Consider the following 20,205-nt stretch of genomic DNA (forward strand, 5'->3'; position numbering starts at 1 on the left):
TAAAAAAGAGATGAATAAGGGAATATGCTAACAATTCTGGCAGTAGTTATGCTTTCACACACTTCTGGATCCGTGGTTTTCAAACTTTCATGTACATAAGAATTTCCTGGGGATCTTGGTACAATGTAGATTCAGCAGGTGGGGCCTGAGGGTCTGCATTTATAACAAGTGCCAGGTGATGCCCAGATTGCTGGGTTGGGCCACCACACTTTGAGTAAAAAGACTTGTGGATATTTGTTGCCATTTCATTTTAATGTAGTGAGTGGTGATGTTTAGATTTCACAAATACCTATAATCATCCTGTTTTACAGGCTGGGAGTAGTGAGGTTGGTGGCCAATAGTGGTGTCTTTTGCTTATATGAAAGTGGGATAAATAGTGTATGTTTAGTTTCTGTTTCAGTGTATTTTGTAAAATCCTTGATTTAGGTGTATGATGCACTTTAGTTGGTATATTTTCAAATTGATATTTTAGCGTATAAATTAAGATTATAGAGATAATGAAAGAGCTTCTGCATAACAAAAGGAACTATCAGCAGACTAAACAGACAACCTACAGAATGGGAGACCATTTTTGCGAACTATGCATTTGACAGAAGTCTAATATCCAGCATCTATAAGGAACTTAACAAATTTACAAGAAAAAAATGAACCCCATAAAAAAGTGGGCAAAGGACTTGAACAGACACTTTTCAAAAGAAGACATACATGCGGCCAACAATCGTGTGCAAAAAAGCTCAACATCACTGATCATTAGAGAAATGCAAATCAAAACTGCAATGAGATACCATCTCACACCAGTCAGAATAGCTACTATTAACAAGCCAAAAAAATAACAGACGCGAGTGAGGTTGTGGAGAAAAAAGGATGTTTATACACCTTTGGTGGGAGTGTAAATTAGTTCAACCATTATGGAAGATAGTGTAGTGATTCCTCAAAGACCTAAAGACAGAAATACCATTTGGCCCAGCAATCTGATAATCCCATTGGTATTTTTTGGGTATATATTACCAATGGGATCTTTTTGGGTATATAATACCAGTGGGATTATGGAAAAATCTTGGCTATATACCTGAAGGAGTATAAATCATTGTATTATAAACACACATGCATGCGTATGTTCATTGCAACACTGTTCACAATATCAAAGACATGGAATCAACCTAAATGCCCATCAATGATAGATTGGGTAAAGAAAATGTGGTACATATACACCATTAAATACTATGCAGCCAAAAAAAGAACAAGATCATGTCCTTTGCAGGAACACAGATGGAGATGGAGGCCATTATCCTTAGCAAACTAACACAGGAACAGAAAACCAAATGCTGCATATTCTCATTTGCAAGTGGGAGCAAAATGATGAGAACACATGGACACATAGAGGGGAACAACACACACTAGGGCCTATTGGAGGGTGAGAGAGAGGAGGGAGAGGATCAGGAAAAATAACTAACGGGTACTAGGCTTAACATGTGGGTAATGAAATAATCTGTACAACAAACCCTCATGACACATGTTTATCTCTGTAACAAGCCTGCATATGTACCCCTGAACTTAAAATAAAAGTTAGAAAAAAGTTACAGAGATAGAAATAACTTTAACTTCTCATTTTATTTTTTTCTTTAAAGAGATTATTTACATATAGATTCATATGGGAATAAAATTTAATTGCAAAATAAAACCAAGGTAGTTTGACCAGGTTGTGGTGACTTAATTATCTCTTTTTACTAGATTGTAAATTCCTTGAGGACAAGAATTATTGAATTGAATTGTCCTTTTATAAATTTGCTATTACCTATGATGAAAATTTTCTCCTTGCCCAAACTTTAATTAGACTCCTCTGAGCCCTCTTCTCAACTAGCGACCTTGGCCCCAGACCTCATTCCTGTATTTGATCTTTCTAGCCTGGCTTTAGCAATAATCTTTTTAAGTGATAGCTGATCACCGTGATGTCTAATCAAGTTTCTCACCCCACCCTTGATGTCTAAGTCATTGGCCTGCCTTTAGCAAGAATCCCATTAGGAATTAATTTAGCGAGAATTCCCTTACTCCTCTTAGTAGTTTTCTACCCACTGAAGCCCTTATCTGCTCTAACACTGGCTATCTATCTTTGTTGTATTTGGAGTTCAACCTGATCTCGCTCCCCTGTCGCAATACTGCTATTGCAATAGTCCTTAATAAAGTCCTCCTTACCATTTTAACACGTCAGAATTATTTTTGTTTAACATTTGTTTCTTGCCTCTCTGCACAATTTTTGTCTTGTATCATTTTAAAAGCAATAAAAGGGAACAAAGAAGTTCACTTCTCATCACATTTCGTTTTTCTATATGAATTAAACTAATTTAATATTACTTCCAACTAAATTCATATTAAAGGTGAATATCACTCAAAATTTAAAGTTTTTAAAGATAGATTTTGAAATAAATCTGAATTCTTACTAACCTGTTGGGTCGTTAAAATATAATTTTCAGTAAAAGGTAAAGTTATGACTCATATAGGTATAAAAATGAACACATGCTAAAGATTTTATTTTACTTATATGATTTGAGAGAACCAGGCAGATGTTATAACTGGCTCAAAGGAAAAGTCAAAACGGCACAAAGTTATATGGAATAAGAGTGTTAAGATGAGTTGCAAATCGAGATACAACTTTTTTCCACAGTGGGAAGTCAATTAAAATCACAACCTGTAAGACAGAATTTATATGTATCTATCAGTTATCTACAACTTACAAAGTGGTGCAAAATAGCTCAAAGACATTGTACAAGGCTAGAGTCAGACAGCTGGAAGGAGTGTGTTTATAGATGATGTGTAGGTTTTCGTTGAAAGGTAATAATTTTTTTCCTTCAAGGTGGAGGCCATCTTTGACTTAGGTGTACACCCTAAGTATTGACTTAGAATTTACCTTTGAAAAGTACAAAATAACTCACTAATTGGGGATGACCACACACAAGTAAATGGCAAAGACACAGAGATCAATGTACGTGTGCTACAAAACATGGGAAAAACTAGGGACATTTTATAACACATAGCTTCTGGCTTTCAACCTTGTAGCCTGAAGACTGAAAAGAAGAAGAAATACCTTTCCCTGTACTGGCAAATTTGAGCTTCATGGTGTGAGTTAACTATCCGCCCAGGTCAGGCTGTTTGTAAGAATTCATTTTCATAATTGAGCGTATGCACTTGAACCACAAAATATTTAGAGAAGACAACATAGTGGGAAATCAACAAAAGCAGCTTGAAACCGTGCCTTGAACTAAATTCAGAAACCAAGTTGAGCCAGTGAATGCAGGAGTGGAGACATTGTGTGGCCTCCATTCTGAGAGTGCTGGTGGGAACGCAGCATTGCACAAGTTAAGACGTGATAAATCCCTGTCACAAGGTTGACTTAGGTCTTCCTCACTGGGAGACAGGGCCAGAAAAATGAAACCTTCAGGTGAAATTGAGAAAGTTGTGCCTCAGGCAACGGCCATTAGGTTAAATTCTTTCAGGTGCATTTTATAGCCATTCTTTGCATGCTTTTGTCACTCATTTTTGAAGTCACATTTCTGAGAGTGTTTGTTACTTTTATTTCTATGGATCCTTTTCTCTACCTCAGGGGTTAGCAAACTTTTTTTGTAAAGGGCCAGACGGTAAGTATTTTAGGCCTTGGGACCCTACTGATTCTTTCACAACTGCTCAACACCATCTTGTAGTTTGAAAGCAGCCCTAGACAGTAGGTAAATATGGCTGTGTACCAATGAATGACATTTTATTTATTGGTATGGAAATCTGAGTTTTATAAAACTTTCATGTGTCATGAAACGTAATTCTTTTGAATTTTTTCAGTGCTTTTAAAATGTAAAAATCATTCTTAATTTGTGGTGGTATCAAGAGGCTGCTGTCCAAATCTGGCCCCGTGGGCTGTGGTGTGCCAACTCTTGCTTTATAGAATGGATGGGATATAGTTGCTGGATATAGATCAGATTTCTATGTTGTGGTTTTGTCACTTACCAGCTGAGAGATCTTGGACAAATAAGCTCACCTCACTGAAACTGGGTTTCCTTTGTTGTAAAATGTGGATGATCCCTAAATACAGAGTTGTTGTATGGACTGAATAAATTATGCCAAAACTCTGTGCTTGGGCCTTCAAAAACATTGAATAACTGTTTTCTTTCTCCCTGTTCCTTTCCACTTCTTGGTACCTTCTTTTCTTTTCTTTTCCTTTCCTTTCCTTTCCTGTCCTGTCCTTTTCTTTTATTCTCTTTTCTCTTTTCTTTTTCTTTCTTTCTTTCTTTTTTTTTTTTTTTGAGGCACAGTTTCACTCTGCTGCCCAGGCTGGAATGCAGTGGTGCAGTCTCAACTCACTGCAACCTCTGCCTCCCAGGTTCAAGTGATTCTCCTGCCTCAGCCTCCCAAGTATCTGGGACTACAGGCACATGCCCAACTAATTTTTGTATTTTTAGTAGAGACAGAGTTTTGCCATGTTGGCCAGGCTGGTCTCGAACTCCTGACCTCAATTGATCTGCCCGCCTCAGCTTCCCTAAGTGTTGGGATTACAGGCATGAGCCACAGCACCCAGCCCCATATTTCTTTTAATGTCTCTATATGCAAGTTTTTGGCAGTAGCTGTTTCATTCTGTTATTAATTGAATTTTTATAAATGGCATCCAACTTTTATATTTATATTAAATATAGTATAAATTATATTTAATAGGGATATAAATATAAAATGTATTTGTATTAGGAAAGTGCTCAAGAAAAATCTTGTATCGAATTCTCATGTTAAAGTAGATAATCCATTTCTAAAACACCCATTCTGTCAACTCATATTTCCACTTACTGGATTTTCACATTAGACTTTCTGTGTCAAGATATGCTTGTTTGTTTTTTTATCTAAAGAGTGAGAAGTGGACCTTGGACCACCCTGTCTGGAGTCATTCCCTGGGCTTCTCCAGCCCCTGAAGAATATGTGAGTGACTACTTTATCATTTTACCTGTAGAGGCTTTGCAATGGCACTTACTGTAACCTGTGGCTATTTTCTTTTATTTGTTGATTTTTTTATTGCCAGACTCCCTCACACTTCCAGGATGGAAAGCACCACACCTGTCTTACTTAAGACACCACACCTGTGTGCCCAGTGCCTCACATAGTGCCTAGCAATGAGTAGGTGCTTTATGAATACTCAGTGCTAGAATGAATGGACAACATTTATGAAAGTGACTGTATTTTAGAAGCAGGAAAGACGGTCTGCAGTTTTCTGTGTTACAAGTGGATATTTGGAAAGTTAGTTTTTAGAAAGATTGGGGTTGAACAGATTTGAGTTAATCTTAAACTGTATGTATTAAAAATCAAACAAACATACAAGAGAAGGGACCAATTATTGCTAATAAGGAAGGTGTTAAAAAAAATACAGCCTGCTTCTGTAAATGTGAGGTTTCTAAGTAGAGACAATAAGAAGAACCACATTCCAGGATCCAAGAAGAACTCTAAAGAATGTCAGGTCTATTTGATTCTACAGTGTGTCTGGTGAGTGTTTGTTTCCTTGGCAAGGTGGTATAATGAAAACAGAAGTATAGACAAGGAGGAGTAGAGAAAAAAGCACTAGGTTTGGAATCAAAATACCTGGATTCAAGTCTGGCTCTTCAGATGACTGTGAGGACTGGCAATGTGACTTTGGGCAAGTCCACTAACTTCTCTGAATTAAATAACTACTCTCAGGTTGTTTGTGAAGATCAGATAGCATGTGTGCTAAGTGCTTGTGTAACCTCTTAAATTCTGTACCCATCTAAGTTAGTATATTTTAGTATAAATGACTGACAAAAAATGGTGGCATCAGCTAGAAGACAGTAATGGTGCACAAATTTGGATTCCTCCTGCCCAATTCCTAAGAGCCCTATGCACGCTTTGCTGATGTATGAGGCAAAAGGACAATAGTTTCTTCCAACCCTGGGTTCCAGGCCTTAAGAATCTAGACAAGGTGATGGTAATGGTGATGATGGTGCTGCTGCTGCTGCTACTGACATGAATGATAAATTCAATAGCAGCTATTATTTCATTAGTATCCATTCTTTGTCAACCAATTTTCTCTCTCTCTTTCTTTCTTTCTTTTTTTTTTTCCCAAAGTCTCACTCTTGTCACCCAGGCTGGAGTACAATGGCTCGATCTCGGCTCACTGCAACCTCTGCCTCCTGGGTTCAAGACATTCTCCTGCCTTAGTTTCCCAAGTAGCTGGTATTACAGGCATGCACCACCACACCCAGCTAATTTTTGTATTTTTAGTAGAGACAGAGATTCGCCATGTTGGCCAGGCTGGTCTTGAACTGCTGACCTTGGGTGATCTGTCGCCTCAGCCTCTCAAAGTGCTGGGATTACAGGTATGAGCCACTGTGCCCCACCTGTCAGTCAATTTTCTAGGCAATTTATAGACATTACTCGAAATTTTTTGAACAGGCAAAAAACAAGTAACTCTATTAAAAGATGGGCAAAAGACATGAACAGACACTTCTCAAAAGAAGACATACAAGTGGCTAACAAACATATGAGAAAATGCTCGTCATCACTAATCATCAGAGAAATGCAAATCAAAACCACAGTGAGATACCATCTCACACTGTCATAATGGCTATTATTAAAAAGTTTAAAAACAACACATGTTGGTGAGGCTGTGGGGAAAAAGGATGCTTATACACTGTTGTTGAGAATGTAAATTAGGTCAGCCACTGTGGAAAGCAGTTTGGAGATTTCTTTAAGAACTCAAAACAGGACTACTATTCAACCTAGCAATCACATTACTGAGGATATATCCAAAAGAAAACAAATCATTTTATCAAAAAGACACATGCATGTATATGTTCATGCAGCACTATTCACAATAGCAAAGACATGGAATGAACCTAGGTGCCTATGAATGGTGGATTGGATATAGAAAATGTGGTACATATATACCATGGAATACTATACAGTCATAAAAAAGAGCAAAAGCATGTCCTTTGTGGCAACATGGATGCAACTGGTGGCCGTTATCCTAAGTGCATTAATGCAGGAACAGAAAACCAAATGTTCTTACTTATAAATGGGAGCTAAATGTTGGGTACTTATAGACATAAAGATGGCAACAATTGATACTGGGGACTACTAGAGGAGTGAGGGAGGGAGGGAAGCAGGGGTTGAAAAGCTAACTGTTGAGTACTATTCTCAGTACCTGGATGACAGGATCGTTTGTACTCCAAACCTCAGCATCATACAATATACTCAGGTAACAAACTTGCCTATATACCCCCTGATTCTAAAATAAAAGTTGAAACCAAAAAAAAAAAATTTCTTACCACATTTCTGTAGGATAGTTTTTGTTGTTGTTATCCCCATTTTTCCTCATGAGTAAACTCAGGCTTAGAGAACTTAAATAACTTGCTCAGTGTTTCACAGCTATTTACAATGGAGTCTGGTGATTCCATCTTTGTTGAGGCCCATCTTTGTCCTATGCCAATGAGTCTCTAACAAGCATCACTTTCACCTGAAGGGATTGTTAATACCTAGATGGCTGGGCCCTCTTCCAGAGTTTCTGATTTCATAAGTAGGTCTGGGATGAGGCCTGAGAATTTCCAAGAGGTACTGCTGGTCTGGGAACCACACTTTGAGAAGCCTTCTTCTATACCATGCTTTTTGTGCTTTGCCTTTGTTCAGGTTCAAAATATCCAGAAATCCTATGTTCTTTTGGATATTAGGACTCTTTGGAGAAGGTGAGAGGACTTTCAGAGACTTGACATTTTTATCTAGGTCTTTTCTAGAATCTGGAATACCATTGGACCTTGTAATAGGTGATCGATCTCCGTGGTTTTTCAAATCAGTAACACTTACATCAAATACAGTCTCTCCTTTTCCTTCTCCTTTGGTCAGCTTTGGTCTAGATCTGTTTTTCTGATTTATAATAGGAATATTCATAGCCCAATTTGTTCACTGATCCATGGATCTGCTGTGTTGCTGATGTATGCAACTGCAAGGGAGAAGAAAATATTTTTCTCTTCCATTGCTAGGTTAATGGCTGAGGCCCCTATAACAAAAGAAAGATTAATAAGAGAAAGGGACATAAATTTATTTAGTGTAAGTTTTATGTGACATGGAGAAAGGAAGACTCAAAGAAACAGGGAAACTTGTATATTTTTATGCTAACTTTGATGAAGAGTAGACAGTTGTGTAGAAGTATGATTGGACATAGGGGGTGTGATCTAATGGTAATAAACTGGGGGGAACTTAGCAAGCCTTCTTGTTCAGATTTTTCTCTTTATCTCTGTGCCTTCAGAGATAATGACATTCCTTTCCTCCAGGCATAGGAAGAGTACCTCTTGAATAAGGCCTATGACCCACTTTAGAGGAAGGCTGGAGATTTCTTTTATGGCCTGCTTCAGGGGAAAAGTGTGGGAGAAGGTCAGAGAAACTTTCCTGCTTCCACTGTTTCGTCAAATGCCAACATGCCATATTTTGGGGTAGTGTGTCAAGAACCCCATTACAACAAATATTGTTTCAGCCTTCTGTGTGCCAGACACCTAACTGGGTGCAATGGTATGTAAAACCGGATATGGTCCCTACCATCAGGGAGCATTATTCTAGTGAGGAAAAGAGACATTAGTCAGAAGATCCAGATAGGTAAATGTCAATGGTGTTAAGTGCAAGAACTGTAACTGGGAGATCTAAACTTCTTGGCAGAGAGGAGGGGTAGTTAGGCAATGCTTGTTTATGGAGGCTATAATTGTGCCCAAATCTGAGTGAAGATTAGGAATTAACTAGGTCCAGAAGCTGGAGTGGGGAGGAGGGAAGAACATTCCAGGCTGGGAAATGGCATGTGCAGAGAGTGTGAGAGACAGGAGTATGGCACAGTCCCACAACTGAAGTCTCGAAATTGATAGCCTTAGTCCAAGATCTATACATGTATTAAAGAATAATTCTCAATAAAAAGGTGAAATCATGACTCTCATACTGATATAAAATGAAAACATGTTAAAGATTAGGTCAACTTATAATGAGAGAACCAGTCAAATCTTATAACTATTCTAAAGAGAATCCAAAAAGCCCAGACACATTTATATATCAGGAATACTGAAAAGAATGTTACAAATGGAGGCAAAACTGGCTTCTGAGGGTGGGATAGGGGGATTAATTGAACCTCCAGAGAACAGAACATAATTTGCTTGCCTATAGGCAAGAATTATTTTGCATTGTTATCATTTATCTATAATTTACAGAGTTGAAAATTAGTCCTCATAGAATCAGAATCTGATAATATGGTAATTGGGAAATGGGCTCCTTTATATTCTAGATGAAGCATAGTTTTATATTGAAGCACAATTTTTTTCCTGCAAGTGCTTGAATCATAATATATGTTTATGGTTTAGAGCTAGTTGGATTTGGTTTTAAGGGCTTGATAGCATAGATGTTACCCCAAGAAATATGGGGTGGAATTTACTGCTAAACCATTTATACACTACCTTGAGTATGATCCACCATGTTGAGTAAAATATCCAGCTGGCCATACCTTGGTACTTCCCTTTAAACACAAGTTTAACGGATGGCCTGTGACTAACTTCTTCCTTCTCCTGGTAGGAAGCAAGAAAAAAACCTGAGAAGAAGCAATCAGAAAGTCGGACTAGAACTTGGCTTTCATTCAGGAGCCCCTCTTAGAACAAAGAGGGGCTTTCCAGTGAATCTGAAAACCAAAGTGGTTTGCCAAGGTGAGGTCTGCCACAGACTCCAGAGGGTTTACAACAGAGAAAAAATTTCTTCAAGTGTGTCAGGTAGAGTCTTAACTAAAAGAAGGATAATCATTTGGTCAATTAACAGGATGACTGGTGCTGGTGAGTTTTAATTGATGATTTGCTTTGTTGAAATGTCAAACCAGCGTTGACAGGTACTGCAACTCTTTAATTGGCACTCCCACTCAGGAGTCATGTGTTAAACACTTCCCTAATACTTGAGAGAATCAAAAAATCATCGCCTTTTTTCTCTAGTAAACTGGATGTGTTCAGTGTAGACACCTTGTTTTCCGTATCAGGGTCGTATTGTACAAGGAGACAGAATTAGAATGGCACTTTTAATTCCATTTGTAGCAAGTTAGAGTTCCAAATGGCAATTTCACGACTGTTTGATAAAAAATGTCACTGGTTTTGATTGAGTTGTGTTATTAACCTCTAGCTAGAGAGTCTTTTTATTTTTATTTTTTTGATTTAGTGCAAATGTGTCTGACTTCTCAGTAATGCATGCTGTCTCTTGTTTCTGCTAGAGAACTCTGGCCAGTAGAATAATGCATTTCATTGGCTGGTTCAGTGCAAAGACTTTAAATAAAGAAATGGCAAGATAAGTAAGTTACCTATAGGCGATAGCAGTGCTGATGTTTTTTCTTCTCCAAATGTAGTAAAAGATATTAAAACTGTCTCTTAAAAATAGCAATTTGTGGCTGGGTGCGGCGGTTCATGCCTGTAATCCCAGCACTTTGGGAGGCCAAGGTGGGCGGATCACGAAATCAGGAGATCGAGACCATCCTGGCTAACATGGTAAAACCCCCGTCTCTACTAAAAATACGAAAAATGAGCCAGGCGTGGTGGCACGCACCTGTAGTCCCAGCTACCTGGGAGGCTGAGGCAAGAGAATCACTTGGACCTGGAGGTTTCAGTGAGCCGAGATTGCGCCACTGCACTCCAGCCTGGGCAACAGAGCGAGCTTCCATCTAAAAAAAAAACACGAAAAAACAGCAATTTGTTTTCTTCTGCTCTAATCACGGGTGAAAGTGCTTTGAAATCTGTATTTTTTTTTTTAACTGTGGATGATTAGTTAAAAGGAAAAAGTAAAAAAATAAAAAATAAAAAATCCCAACCCAGCAAAAGCAGACTTACTGTTTGCTAAATCAGGCCTCTAATAGTAAACAGCTCAAAAAGCCTTCCATAATATTTATGAACAATTTCTCAATTTTATACCCAGATATTTCTATTACACTCTGCAAAGGAGATAATCTGGGCTGAACAAAAGAGAAGAGCCTTTTTTAGATTGAATAGACTGGACAATTCAGTAGCAAAGTGCGTGATTACCAATCTTTCAAGCAAAGCTTTTATGTAAGGCAACTTTATAACTTCATCCATTCCAAAGAGAAATGCATTAAAGACCATAGGGAAAATAAAAGGCAAAAGAGAAATGTAGAGAAATAGCCCATTCTTTACATCTCTATAGCCACTTGTTTCATGGCTATCCTCACTGAGTTAACCCAATTTAAAGCCACAGTGTAACTTTAAAAAAAGGCATTTCTCTGTTCCGCATGGTAGTCAGTCTGCACAAATAATGAGTGGACATGACTACCATTATTTTTCTTCCCTCTATTGTTTTAAAATATACTTATCTCTTCCACTGTATGTTCCTGTGTTTTATTGCATGGGAAAAGGTAATAAGTGTCATCAATAACAGCCATCTTAACATGCTGCAGGAACTGTCAAGTAACAGTGATTATTGTAAAAAACGAGCTTTCTAATTTCCTTGTGGCTTACAGAGTAATCTAAGTGAAAATTTCCAATGTCCTATCTTTACAAAGAAACAAATACATTTATTTTTTCCTCTAATGGAGGAACTTATGTACATGATTCCTACTTGATGGTAGATCATGGCACGTTTTTCAAAGCTTGGGTCTCTCACCATTGCCTCAGAATCACATGAGGCACTTGTAAAAAGTGCAGATATCTGGGTTCTATTCCAGAGTGATGAAATCTGATTCTTGGCGCTAAGGAGGTGGGGGTGGGAGTGTTGGAGAGGAATGTGTAGTTTTCTCAAATTCTCCAGCTAAATTATTAGCACATTTGAAGTCTGAATATTGCTTTATGGGAATGAAAAACCTGGTGATTGTAATAAACTGTTGAATGTGATATAGAAAGAAAATATGCAGTAGTTGTGGCAGATGTTGTATATTCTTTATCTTATCCTTTCCTTCATTCCCCAGTGTCAAAAACTCAAGGCACAGTCTTTTCAACTTGGCATCAAAGTTCTCAGGAACCGATCCTCACAGAAAGAGGCATGTGCACATAGACATCACATTTTGCACATGATTTCAGGGGGCTGATGACCCCAAAGAGCCTGACTTAAGAAAAGGAATTCTATAGATGAAAAACAAATGCTGAATTGTTTTTGGAAAAAACAAATTGGAAAATGAGAACTAGTAAATTTGAGTTAAGTTGGTATCCTACTGCTAACTCCAAGCCAAAACAAACAAACCAAAAATTGAAATATTACTCTAATCACAGACTTCATATTATAGACAGAAGAAATCAAGTCTTAAATTGTGTACAAGTGTTGAGAATTAGCAAAGTAAACATTTAATAATATTAAATTAATTCATCCCCTTGAAATCCATCCATGGACTTTGATGGCTGCTCCTTGTATCCAGGAACTTTTCAACTAATGGGATTATTTTAAGGGGAGGGGGATGTGAAGACACCAAGAGGGCAAGGAAGAAACATGGCATGTGTATCCAGGCCGCTCCTACAGTTGAATCTTCTGTGCGCTGAACGAAGATGCACATCTGAGGTGTGGGTGGGGTTGAAATGCAGCTTGTGTATCCTATTGTGGGACTTTGTCTCTGCAGGGAGGGGAACTTTTATAATTTGCCTTTTATTTATAGATTGTATCAAACACACACCTAACATATTCTACCTATTTTCATCCATGAGACAGGCTAAGTTCCTGAATGTTCTCTCTCATTGGATAAAAAACTCCATGGATACCAGATAGAAAATGTTAGACCTATTGATCTCAAATAGCATTACTTTAGATCATATGGGAGGTGACCACAATTATTTTTAAATTATTTATTAGAATAAACTACAAGTCAGGACTGCACCAAAGCTAGAGAGAAATTAAGTATTTGTTAGAATAAGCTATTTTTTCCCCATTAATGGTAACAATTTAATATTGGGCAATCACATTTCAGTCTAAAAAAATTAGCAGCAGTGCTGGATTTGGTCTAATATCATGGGACTTTTCCCAGTCTACATGTAAATCATCCCACCTTTGTTGCAGCAGTGGAGAAGGGCTTGTCACTAGATCTTCTAATGGACTGCTAGAGTTTAATTATATGTTGTTTTATGGTGTCTGGCAATGTGATTCCCCTCCCTGACATAGTTTATGAGCTTTTTAAAAATAAAGATCATCTGACTTTGTGTTCTCATTTGCTAAAAAGCATTCATTCTTTTGGTTCTTGTAGATCCTATTGCTGTAGTGAACTTGGACCTGCTGTTGTTATTTTGTAAAAATGTCCTCAAAATCAAATGTCACTGAATATAAAGACAGTTCTAATTAATTAATGCAATGGAAAAGGTAAAAGGAGGGAGCATGTGAGGACTCTGCTAGGTGCTCTGGCGTTTCTGTCAGAGATGAAACCATATTCGTAATGTGAAGTAGGGGTGCAAGGACTGCCTCCATTAAAGAGCAAGAGATGAAATGCCCATGTGAGTGCAATGGTGTACATTTAGTTAGACAAATCTCCCTTTAATTTACAGCTTCCTAGAAAGAGTTATATTCTGCTTCTGGTTGCCTGTGGTTTTATTTGGTTACCAATTATGGAAGCTAGTAGTGTTTCAGGAAGCCCTCTGAAAGGTGTGCATAGACAATAAATCCTGTGCCTTGCTAGACGTATTGATGGTTCTGTTGATGAGAGGTTGCACAAAGTCAATAGTTGATTCTACTGCGTGGTGACATTTGCATTTAATAAAAAGTCTTGTTTATTGTAGCTTCTGTATAAACACAACTGGCACCTACTGTGTCACAGTGGAAAATGCTAAGTGGAAAAGAAAATGTATGGCTGAGAAGGAAATGTAAATATGAATGATTATTATTATTTTTTGTTTGTTTTAAAATAATTTGGACCTCAGGTCACAGAGGTAGATTAATTATAATTTCGGTTCATGACTCACTGTCATCCATGGTAAATTCTGTTTTATTTTATAATATTTATTTCATAATATAACAGGCATAAAGCCAACAAGAAAACATTACCAATAACTTACAAATTTGTGACCCCTTTTATCCCATCTCTACCTCTTCGTAAGAGGTAACCAACTACTAACCTCATGTTCAACATTCCCTGTCCTTTTTAATTTTAAGTTTTATATATACTCCTATCAATAGCCATTCAGTTAAATATTTAAATTTTCTTCTATGAATGGTGCTGCTATGAATGTTCTTATACACATTTCCTGGTACATATGTGAGAAAGTAAAAAATGGCTCTACTGGCAACTAGAATATAAATACTCAGAACAAGGCATAAACAAAGCCATTCTGTGACCCTACAAATGACTAAACACCCCTCTCTTCTGACTATCACTGTCTTTCTCAGAGTGATTGCTGCTTCTGGGCAAACTTCAGTTTGTTTCAATTCCCCAAACCCTAGAGGAAGCCACTGATAATTCCCCTTTACTAAGATGCTCCCAAGGTTCCTCTGGGGTACTTTCTCCTTTGCTACAGTAAGGTGAACCACTTAACTTTGACTACCAGGGTGTTCCTGGTGGCCTTTCACTGATGGAGTTTGACACATGTGCTCAAGTTTCTCTTGGGTATTAATATATACTTAGAAGTGAATTTGCAGGATGGTAGGTTATATGAAAACGCAAAGCTTATAATCTTTGAAAATCTTGCCAATCCCCATTCAAGTGTGTCTCATCACATCTTACTTTCATCCACCATGAAAAAATAATCTACTTGACCCATTTCTGTGCATACATTAAATGTGCAAGACAATCTGTATATATATATATAGATGTATCCCTTACAGCATATGGACAACTCACTTCTTTTCTTTAAAGGAATATATGTTTATTCTCTCTGTTGTCATATGGTATTTTCAGTAGTTGAATATGCTTAGCAAAATTTCTTTTATGTTTAGTCTGTGGTTTATATTTTTTTAAAAATTCAGGTGAAGAATCATATCCATGAGGTTTTCTTTAATTATAGCTGCCTTTTCATTTTTGAGTGACCCAAAACAGTGGTTTTCAAAACTTTAGTAGGCATGTAAGAATCATCTCAAGAGTCTGTATTTGCAGGAGAATCTCTAGAGGATTGTAAGGTGGAAAGAGGGTCCTATAATGTGATACAAATAGATGAATTAGTCACCAGTGTCAAGAGGAAAGCCCCCTTGCAGAGTCATGCTTTGTCACACCTAGAAGATGAAGCATTGGCATGATGTTGCTAATTACAGAAAGATGTTAATGAAGTGGATATTAAATGAACTGGGACACAGTCTAGATTATACCATAAGTGAGTGGTATTTGGTGAATGAATGAGTGTAATGCAAGGGAAATTATATAAACTGTACCTCTTAAACTTGGAGGAGGGGTATGGTATTTTCTTGAATCTATTTAAAATTTTAAATGTATACCATGTGTACCATGCTAGGTATACATGGCAAAGCAAACATAAAATTCCTGTCTCAGGGACTTTGGGTTCTTGGTGGAGAGATAGACCACAAACAAATGATTTCAACATTATTTAGGGACCGTTTCGATAAATGTTATGAAGAGGAAGTTCAGGGTGCTATGAGAGTGGGTAACCGGGGCCTCCCCTAGTTTGGCATCTCCCCAAGGTCACCAATGTTTCTGTGAAAAAGTGAGGTTTAAGTAGACTTAAAGAAAGGTAGGTAAATGAGTTAGGGGTTCCAAGACCATTACCAGGTTCAATGATTTGCTAGGAGTACTCACAGGACTCAACATATAGTTGTACTTGCAGCCATGATTTATTACAGCAGGATAAAAAGCAAAATTAGCAAAGGGAAATGGTGTATGGGGTGAACTTCAGAGGAAACTTGATGCAAGGTTCTGAGAGACCTCTTTGAGTGGAATCACATAGGACATGCCTAATTCCTTCAGCAATGAGTTGTGACAACACATGTGAAATGTTGTCCAACAGGGAAGCTTGTTAGGGCATCAGCACCCAAGGCTTTTACTGGGGGCTGGTCACGTAGATACTCTCTGGCTAGCACATGCCAACATTTTAGACTCCCAGAAGGAAAGCAGGCATTTAACATTTCATTATTTGAATAAACAGTTTGGGCACAGTGAGCCACTCTTATCAGTTCTGGGAATGATAGTAACCTTCCCAAATCCATGTTCCCAGATGCCAGCCAAGAGTCAGCTTTGCAAGCAGGTCTATTTCTCTTATGTCTCTTTTATCATCATAAAGTGAAGTTCGTAGATATTACCTACCTACCTGCAAACTTTTTTAAATTCTAAAGATAGCAACCTCGGGCCTTCTATGGTAACTCTTTTCTGCACAGCATAATCACTGACAAAAGTAGGAATAAAGTAGCATGCTGTCTTGCTTTAAAATATTTCAACAAAGAAAAAAAGGAGAAGATGAATGAAGCAAATGTGGGAAAATCTTGATCATTGTTGAACCTGGGTGGATAGGTACTTGGAGCTTCATTATACTTGTCTCTCATTTTATTTGAAAACTTTTATAATAAAAAGGAAAAAAAAAGAAACAAGAAAGAATAGTAGGTGTTGACTAGGCATGGAGAGGGCTAGAGTTTGTTTATTTCAGTTCTATTTGATTCAGTTTAATTTAAAAAATTAATTTACCTACTTCAGTTTAATTCAATCAATTATTATTTAGCATATATTTTTTTAGGGCTGTAGCAAAGTCCTGTGAAAGTTACAAAGGTCAGCACCACATTGAATCTCTGTGTCTGTGGGCTCATCCATGAAATGGGTGTGCTCATAAGTTCCCCTCTCTTATGAGGGGACTTTGAATATCCAAAGAATTGTCGGAAAGTGAAAGAAACCAGCTGCTCCAAGTTTCATTAGCAGCCATGAATGTTATAATAAATGTAGATTGCTGCCTTGGGGAGGCATGAGATTCTCTTACTGGCTTGGAAGAATATTCAATGAGGCAGAACCTTCCTGAAGAGAGCGGAAATGATGGCAGGGATATTGCCTGGGAGTATTGCCTTTGGCAGTGGCTTGGCAGGGGAAGAGGGCCTGTCAGGTCGTCCCTTTGAGGGGGTGAGATGATGTGAACTAGCTTTTATTTAAAAGGGAATAGATAAGCTATTGAATTGGAGCGCATCAGAGGGCTTTATTTGAAAATGCTTTCAAAAGCTGTTTTGACAAGAACAGGGAGGAGGCAGTGGTATCATTAAATAAGCTGGCAACTTTTGTAACCAGCTTTTTGGTTTTCCACCTCAAGGGAGAGTCAATAAACTTTGATTCCCAGCATTAATGTAATTATTTTGATTTTTCTGGCTCATTCCAGGGAAGGCTGCAGAGTTGCAATATCAGATGGCCAAAAGCAATTCAGAAATCCCATGTCCCCAAGGACACGCGCTGCCGTTCAGAAGTAGCAGGAGAGGGGGTGGACTAAATCATTTCCTCTGATCTTGTTAGTGTTGAGAATATTTTAGGGGGTAGCAAATGCATTGCAGGTCTAATACCAGAAGGCTACTGCAGGCAGAAGGAAAAAAAGTAACAAAATTTCTCTGTTTTTCCTTTAAATATGATTTCCTCTTTATATATTTTTAAAATTGTTTTATGAGGGGTTTTTCCCTCCTTTCTGATTCTGCAGTTTCTTCCTTCTACATTATCATGTTGTCTGTCATCCAGGGATTCTTCCTGATACTGCCCCTGGCAGCTGTAATATACTTAATGTCAATTGTTACTCCGGTAATATGTTCGGTTCATTTAGTGTAAATGGTCCTATCATTCTGGGAGGTTTCCCTGGGCCAAGTGAGAAATGGCTTTCATGAATATCCAGGTTTGCATGGCTAGAGGAATCTGCCACGTGTGAGCCTGGTGATTATTTTTTCTTTCTAGAAAATATACTGTATTTAATTTTTAAAATGCCAGCTGATTTGGGGTTTTTTAAGACAATGGGCAGTTGTGGAAAGAATAGAGCAGTTGAAATTTCCTAAAGATGGGAGCAGAGGCACAGAATGTATTCATCTTGAAGAGTTAAACTTTGATGTGAGGAGATATACATAGTTGCAAAATGTGTTTTTTTCCCTTGTCCCCTAAGAAATAAAATTAAAAGGTGATATGTATGTGTTTACATAGTTCATTTTTAAAAAAATAATATCAAGACTTGCTAACAATAATTTAAGGCTGGGCCCCTCTTACTGTAAATTGTAAACATACCTTGAGGCCTGGGCTGTGGACATTGGCTATAAATCACCATTTTCATAATAACAGCAACAACCTGGCCATGGCTTTCAGAATGCTGTGAACATTGTCTTCTGTAAGCAAACTTCCACTTACAAGTTTTAGGCCTCTGATATTAGAAGGTCTGCATTCCTTACTCAGGTATATCTTTACCTGAGAATGGATTTTTGATTTTATTTTCTCCAGTGACCTTGTCAATTTGGGCTCCATCTATATCACCAAAATGATCTGTCATGTCACTCAAAGACAAAAAGTGAATAAAGCCCAAGTCATTAGATGTTTAGCAGTTTAAGGCCAAAGAAATCTGGCAATTTTGACTTTTTCCAACTGGGTGTTCACTATCATCAGTCATTTGTTTAGTGTCTACACACTCTTTTCTACCCTTTAAAAATTGTATTTCCTCTATTTAAAGAATCATGGATTTTCCATATTTTAATGTTTCTGAAGCAATATCTTGCAATTGATATGCTCACTTAGCATCTATTTCTTCATGTTGTCAGCCAAGCTATCATTAAGCCAACTATTTTTCAATTTATGGCAACTTAGATTTCAGGAGATGTTATCTCTCAAATTCCTCTTCCTTTCTTCATCTCTGCTGCTATCACTTGAACTTGGACCACCATTGTCTTTTTTTTTTTTTTTTTTTTTGAGATGGACTCTTGCTCTGGCACCCAGGCTGGAGTACAGTAGCGTGATCTTGGCTCACTGCACCCTCAGCCTCCCAGGTTCAAGCAATTCACCTGCCTCAGCTTCCTGAGTAGTTGGGACTACAGGTGTGTGCCACCACGCCCGGCTGATTTTTTGTATTTTTAGTAGAGATGGGGTTTCACCATGTTAGCCAGGATGGTCTCGATCTCCTGACCTTGTGATCCTCCCGTCTCAGCCTCCCAAAGTGCTGGGATTACAGGTGTGAGCCACCGCACCCAGCCCCACCATTGTCTTTTAATTAAACATTTGGAAAAGTTGGCTAACTCGTCTACCCACAGCCATCTTTCCTACCTCCAATCCATTTCTCATATAGATGCCATACTGATCGTATAAAACACAGCTATGATCTTCTCATTCCTCTGTTTGAAGTCCTTTCATGGCTTTTCATTGCTTTTAAGACAAAGACCTGAATAATTACAGTGGTTTGTAGGACTTTGCCTGACCAAGCCCTTGCTTTCTCATCTCATCTCTAGCTCGACCTCTTTCTCCAACCTCCATGCTAATAGGTCAGAGCACCCTAACTTCAGTCATTCAGAGGCCATGTATTTACCATATTCATGTCCTATTTGTACCAACACTTACTATAAAAAAAAAAAGCTTATTTTTGCTTATATTTAAGTTAATTGTAAAAGGAAATTGTTTTGCCACCTTAAATGGAAACTACTGTTCTTCTAATATGTATTTCAAAACACTTGAATCTATTAAAATTAAAAAGTTAGCCTTTTTATCAGCAAAAGTTCAGCTGCATGCTTCCAGTGGTTCACTTACCACTTTTTGGCAACCAGTTCTGTAGCTGAAGCTCTCTGCTCTGTTATCTCTGAGGATTCTTCTACCTTCAAGGGTTTGGCCTCTTTTTCTATCTCCCTGATCTCCTTTCCCTTCACTTAGCTAACTCTTACCCATTCTTTAAGTTTCAGCCTAAACAGTCTCTGCCCCAAATTAGATTCCAGTCAACTGTTTAATCCCATCAGATTAACTGCCCTCTTTTGAACTTTATAGAAATTACCTACCCACCCATATACTTAAAAAAATGGTATGATGGTTAACTACAATATAAAGGAGAAAGAAAAGGGAAGTGGCTTACAATAAGCTAAGTATTCCAATGTAAAGGCTTGGTCACAACTCTACTTGAAGACATAATGAATTAATCAAATGCTTATATCTACTTGATATGAGTGAAATTGGATTTAAGAAAAGAATATCAGTCCGGGAGTGGTGGTTTATGCCTATAATCCCAGTACTTTGGGAGGCTGAGGTGGGCGGGTTTTATTTTCTCCTCACAGTTGAGGTCAGGAGCTCGAGACCAGCCTGGCCAACACGGTGAAAACCCGTCTCTACTG

General features: G+C 37.9%; 1 protein-coding gene across 27 annotated transcripts in view; it reads left to right on the top strand.

Annotated features, from left to right (window-relative positions):
• The window catches only part of FHIT (fragile histidine triad diadenosine triphosphatase), a 1,506,756-nt gene that overhangs the window by 71,382 nt on the left and 1,415,169 nt on the right, over positions 1-20,205 (top strand). For 12 of the 27 annotated variants that reach the window (XM_063722031.1, XM_063722032.1, XM_063722036.1 and 9 more), the window contains one exon: positions 4,881-4,950. The exons of the other annotated variants lie outside the window; for them this stretch is intronic. The gene's annotated coding sequence lies outside the window, so the exon portion shown is untranslated. The remainder of the gene's footprint in view (positions 1-4,880; positions 4,951-20,205) is intronic. 27 annotated transcript variants of the gene reach the window in all.

Source organism: Pongo abelii, chromosome 2 (genome assembly GCF_028885655.2).
Source record: "Pongo abelii isolate AG06213 chromosome 2, NHGRI_mPonAbe1-v2.0_pri, whole genome shotgun sequence".
NCBI lineage: Eukaryota > Metazoa > Chordata > Mammalia > Primates > Hominidae > Pongo > Pongo abelii.